The sequence below is a fragment of the Petaurus breviceps genome, unplaced genomic scaffold, assembly GCF_028583685.1.
Source record: "Petaurus breviceps papuanus isolate PSGF00001 unplaced genomic scaffold, PetGlider_PUasm1.0 188, whole genome shotgun sequence".
Lineage (NCBI taxonomy): Eukaryota > Metazoa > Chordata > Mammalia > Diprotodontia > Petauridae > Petaurus > Petaurus breviceps.
In genome coordinates this window covers 40,569,361-40,575,193 of record NW_027185804.1, presented here as the reverse complement: position 1 = coordinate 40,575,193, position 5,833 = coordinate 40,569,361, and the positions used below count along the sequence as shown (strand labels likewise).

The following is a 5,833-nucleotide window of genomic DNA, read 5'->3' as shown; positions in this document are numbered from 1 at the left end:
ACAGTCCAAGCTTTTATGCCTTATGAAATATCATATTACAAATCCTTCAATCTTTTCATGTAGATGCTGCTAGGTCCTTTGTGATCCTGACTGTAGTTCCAGGATATTTGAATTTTTTTTCTTTCTAACTGCTTTCAGTACTTTCTCCTTGACCTGATAATTCTGCAATTTAGCTGTAATATTTCTTGGAATTTTCAATTTGGGATATCTTTCTGGTGTCTGGTGAATTCTTTCAATAGGTATTTTACTCTCTGGTTCTATGACCTAAGGACAGTTGTTTTGATAATTTCTTGGAGGATGGAGGATGTTGTTCAGGCTGTTTTTTGAAGGATGGCTTCCCAGTAGACTGATAATTCTTAGATTATGTATCCTGCATCTGTTCTCCAGGTCAGTTGCTTTTCCAATGTGTTGTTTTACATTTTCTTCTAATTTTTCATTTTTTTTTGTTTGACTGATTCTTTATGTGTCATAGAGTCATTAATTTGACTTTACTGATTCTAATTTTTAGTGAATTATTTTCCTTGGTTAGGTTTTTAAGTTCCTATTCCATATGTTCAGATTCCATTTTTAGGGAAGTGTTTTTTCCCAGTGAGATTTTGAAACTCCCATCCCAGTTTAGAAATTTTACTTTTTAAGCATTTGTTTTCTTCAATGAGATTTTTTCCCATGTTGGCCCATATAATTTTTAAAGACTTGGTTAATTTATCTCCTACTTCTCTAATTTGGCTTTTTAAATCACTCTTGAGCTCTCCCAATAATGCTTTTTGGGCTTGAGACCAGTTCATATTTCCTTCTGTGGTCTCAGGTGTGGATATAGAGTCAACGGTGTCTTCTGAAAATGATTTTAGTCTTTCATAATAATAGGCTTTAATTGTCTTTGGTCTTCCCTTTCCATGTTGTTTCCAGCCCATTGTGATTGCTTATTTCCTGGCTTTTAAAGTGGATTTCCACTTTTGGGTTATGAGGACTCTGACCCAAGCCTCTCAAGCTGGGTTCTAGGGGCTTTGTTGTTGACTTTATGAGCTATATAGCCTCTGGGTGCCTAGACTGAGACCAAGGCCAGGACTCTCATTGTTTCCCCTGGGTTACCCAGAGGCTCACAGAGCAAGGTGTGGGGGAGGGATGGTCTGACTACTTCAGGTTTTTGCCTCTGTGCCCCTCGGCTAGAGCTCTGGCAGGCTTAGCAACTGGCAGCCTGATGCCCCTGGTGTCCATAGATGTCCTAGATTGTGGTAAGGCACACCTGGGCTTCTGGTGTAACTGCTTGCTGGCTATACCCCTCTGTGTTAATGACTCTCCTCCACTTCAGCTTTGGCGCAGCCTCAGTCATACCCTTCCTCTAGGACTTCCAAGCCTGCCACTGCTTCCAATGTTGCAGGATTTTACACTGGGGCAATAATCTCTGAGTTTTCAGGGTCAGGTAGAGGGATTAGAGCAGCTAGGGTTTACTCCACCACATTGAGTCCTGGAAATTCAGGTAGGTGATTTTTAATTTGATAGCTCCGGGAGCAATAGCTGTTGTCACAGGTCCTGTCCTTTCTTTTACACAGCTCCACCAGATCCTTGGTTTTGCAATGAGACATCTTTGAATCACCCTTGCAGTGGGTGAATCCACTGGGCAGGGTTCACTCTCATTCTGCTGTGGTCTGCTATCAGGTCTGTGCTGGTGCAACCCCCATGTGCTCCTGACTCCCCCTTCCTAGACCTACATGGGCACTTTCCTAGGCTGGGAATCTGCTACCCTCCATGTCCCAATGGATTCTGTCACTCTAAAATCCATTCAGATGCACATTTTAGAAGTTGCTGATGGAAATCACCATAGAGTTCACATAAGTTCAGGTTTGTACTCTGCCATCTTGGCTCCAACCCGTATTTCAAGTTTTCAGTCATCATATTGTCTCACTGCCATTATTCTGGAATATCCATCAAAGTGGGGAATATTCTACTGTTAAAAAAGACAAATCCAAATTGAAATGCTTACTCCCATTCCTTCTTCCCTGATTTTCTAATCCACACAACCCAGTTATGACTAACTTAACTCACAGGGAGTTAGGACTGCACCAAATCAATCTTTTCATCTCTGTCTCTCTTCACCTCTCTCTCTCTCTCTCTCTCTCTCTCTCTCTCTCTCTCTCTCTCTCTCTCTCTCTCTCTCTCTCTCTTTCTCTCTCTCTCTCTCTGCCTGTCTGAATCCCCTTCCCACCACTGCTTATTCATTTTTTTGTTTATATTGTTTATCTTATCTTTTTCAATTGTTGCTTACTACTTGGAAGATAATTACTACATAGTGGTGTTCTCTAAAGGGTTATTTATAAGCACTCCCTGGCAGGAAAGATAATGCATCAGGTCCCTAAACCCCCCCACATTAGACTTTCTGTATTTCTTCTGAATAGCTCCATGGTGGCTTTCTTTCATTAAAGCCACAAGCAATAAAGAACAACTTAAGGAGGTGTGATCTAGGATTCAACTAATAATCATCTTCCCTGTTTATCTGGGTATTTTTTTTATTCTACTTACAAAGAGTAGAAAGGACCATAAGATTTTAATGAGTAGACTTGGAAATGACTTTAAAACACTAAGTATATAATGTTACACCTGGAAAATGAATATAAATATTTTCTCATCTAACCCCATATTTTACAGCAAGGTAGATAGAAATCTGTCCTGGTGTCAGGGAGACCTGAGTTCATATTGGACCTCAGGTACTTATTAGCTTGCAACACTGGAAAAGTCATTTTTACCTCTGTTTGCATCAGTTTCTCAAACTGTAAAATTGGAATAAAAATAGCACCTATCTCTCCACGTTATTTCAGAATCATTTAGATAATAATTGCAAAGCACTTAGCGAAATAACTGTCATATAGAAATTGAGATATAAATGTTAGTTATTACAATTGTTTTTAGTAATTTTTGTTGTTTCTCTTTAGAAAACTCAGGCACTATTGCTGAAGAGATTAATAGATGATTACATAGGCATTAAGACTCACAGTTAGGACTGAAGCCGTTTAAACAAATAGTAACTAAAGTTAACATAGCACAGACCATGTGGCAGGTGTTGGTTTAAGCACTTTAGAAATAAACTCTTTGATCTTCAAAACAACCCTGTGAAGGAGGTACTATTATTTTCCTAATTTAAAAAATTAGGAAACTGAGGCAAACAGAGGTTAAATAATTTTATGAGGGTGAGAAAACAAGTGTCTGAAGCTCGATTTGAATTCAAGTTTTCCTGAGTTTACACTTAGCACACTGTCACTTAGCTGTCTCTATAGCATCCTAATGCTAAATGTGGATTTTTTGCTAATGGGAATAATGCTTCAAATTTTTATATACACACATACACATACACTTAGACATATGTGAATACATACATGCATGCATTCACATATACCCATATACTGCTCTGTAATGGTAGCTGAAACTTATTCTATTGGGTTCTTGGGAACTGAACTTGACTGCATCAAAAGGGTAGGAATGATATTTTCAAGATGACACAATGAATAAAATAACTGTGGGGTAGATGAACCATCTTTATCATTATAAATTGATGTAAAAAGAGAACCAGGCTGCCTTAGGATTTAGTGGGTCCCCATTCACTTAAGGGTTCTGAATAACTTATATTGTCTAGAATAGACATTTGTTAAAGCACAGATTGAGATTGTATGTATCTATAACTATTCATATTTTCAGAACATTCTGTTTCACTCTTTCTTTGGCTTCTTTCATCCTCCATGATTTTCTCTTAATCTAAGTAAATGGGACTTGACAGAAAGTGGTAACTTTGCAATTAATCTTGTAACTGTATCCATAATAATTGTAACAATAAGTATTTCTATTTCATACTTTGGCCTTATCTTCTGTTCCTCAGTTTCACTTATGTTTTGCCTTACATGATCTATATCTAATTCTCTCCAACAGGAATCGTAGTGAACCCTGACAAGAATGATCGCAGTGCCTCCATCATGTTCATCCTCTCAGCATTTTCTGAATATCCACAGCTCCAGGTGCCCCTCTTTCTACTGTTCCTCATCATCTATACAGTCACTGTGGTGGGGAATGTGGGTATGGTTCTGGTCATCACGATCAATTCCAAACTCCACCCCCCCATATACTTTTCCTTACGCACTTGTCCTTTGTGGATTTCTGTTATTCCACTATAATTATACCAAAACTACTAGAAACCTTAGTGGTAGAAGACAGAAATATCTCAATCAAAGGCTGCATCACAGAATTTTCCACTGGAGTCACCTGTGTGATAACAGAGATGGTCATGTTGGCAGTGATGGCCTATGACCACTTTGTAACTATATGTTTCCCCTTGCTGAATGTGGTTTCCATGTCCCCCAAATGCTGTGCCCTGGTAGTGACTGTTGCATATTCTTAGGGGATAATTTCTTCCATTGTACTCACCTATTCAATTCTTATTCTGTCATTTCGTGAAACCAAAATCATTAATAACTTTGTACATGAATATTCTGTCATTCTCTTTGCTTCCTCCTCTGATAAACACTTCAGTGAGTTAATATGTTCTGTTGTTGCAAATGCCAATGCAATTTGCCCCCTTATTATTATCCTTACATCCCATCTTTAATTTTTGTCACTATCTTCAAAATGCATTCAGCCAGTGGCAGGGAAAAAGCTTTCTCCACCTGTGCCTCCCACTTCACAGCTGTTACCATCTTCTATGGGACCATCCTCTTCCTTTATTGTATTCCCAATTTCAAAAGCTCATGGCTTTTAGTCAAAGTGGGATCTGTTATTTGTACAGTAGTGATTCCTATGCTAAATCCCTTAATATACAGTCTGAGGAACAATGATGTGAAGGAAAATTTCGGGAAAATATTGGATCTCAAAATCATTTCTCAATAAGATCATTTGTATTATCTACTGGCTTAATTGTTCTGATGGTATAGGTGTTAATTTTAAATTAATTCTTTGAGTCTTATTCAGTTACTCCCCTCTCTGGTGGTCACACCTTCAGTTTCTACAGTCATATGAAAGGTAGGCAAATAATTCTTTGCAAATGAAACAAGGATTTTTGAAATGAGAAAAAAATCACTGCCAGAAAATCATTACAATGTGTTCTGTGATGCAGCACCAATCTCAGAACCTTTCATTCATGCTCATTGAAAATTTATTTTAAAAATAAACCTACTGAATCTGCAAGGGTGAATGCCTGCTTTCTTTTTTATTTCTTTAATCTTCATGTTTCCAATTTTTCACAGAAAACAATGGAACAATAATTTAAAGTGTGGGCTAGTGGAGTGAACAGTTGGCTTTTGGAGGCCTGCCAGCAGCAAACACCTTGATGACTGATGATTCTCAGTGTTGGAAGAGACTAATAGTCACCCCTACCTGGAGTAAGTCAATTAGTAGAATTCTTATAAAGCCATGTTTAGTTCTACAAAGTGCTTGGGAAAATTCTGCTACCATAGTAAAGGCTTAATAAGTGTTAGTTGATCGTTTCATATTTAGTGTAGAGACAAAGTGCCTGGCTCTCCTCTTTCAACATGAGCAACTCTGTCATAGAAATCAGCTTCCAATTTAGTATTTTTATTTTAAAATAATTGCGTAACACAAGTATTTCCATCATGCATTTAAAAAAAAGATGATTACATATCAAGCTGGAAATCTATTATATACAATTTGTTATTCCTTTTAAACATAAATTACATTGTCATGCAAATTGATTTGTATCCTTTTTTTCCCTATACCCATGTGCCCAAGAGATAGCAGCCTTTAGAAAAAAATATATATATATATATGTTCACACACATATGTATATGTGTCTATATTCAAAATCATTCTATATGTATTTCTATTTATCAGTTTTTCC

At 37.4% G+C, this 5,833-nt stretch overlaps 1 pseudogene; it reads left to right on the top strand.

The window, feature by feature from the left end:
* The first annotated feature begins 1,709 nt into the window (after positions 1 to 1,709).
* On the top strand, positions 1,710 to 4,866 carry LOC138163335 (olfactory receptor 1165-like; annotated as a pseudogene).
* Positions 4,867 to 5,833: the final 967 nt, after the last annotated feature.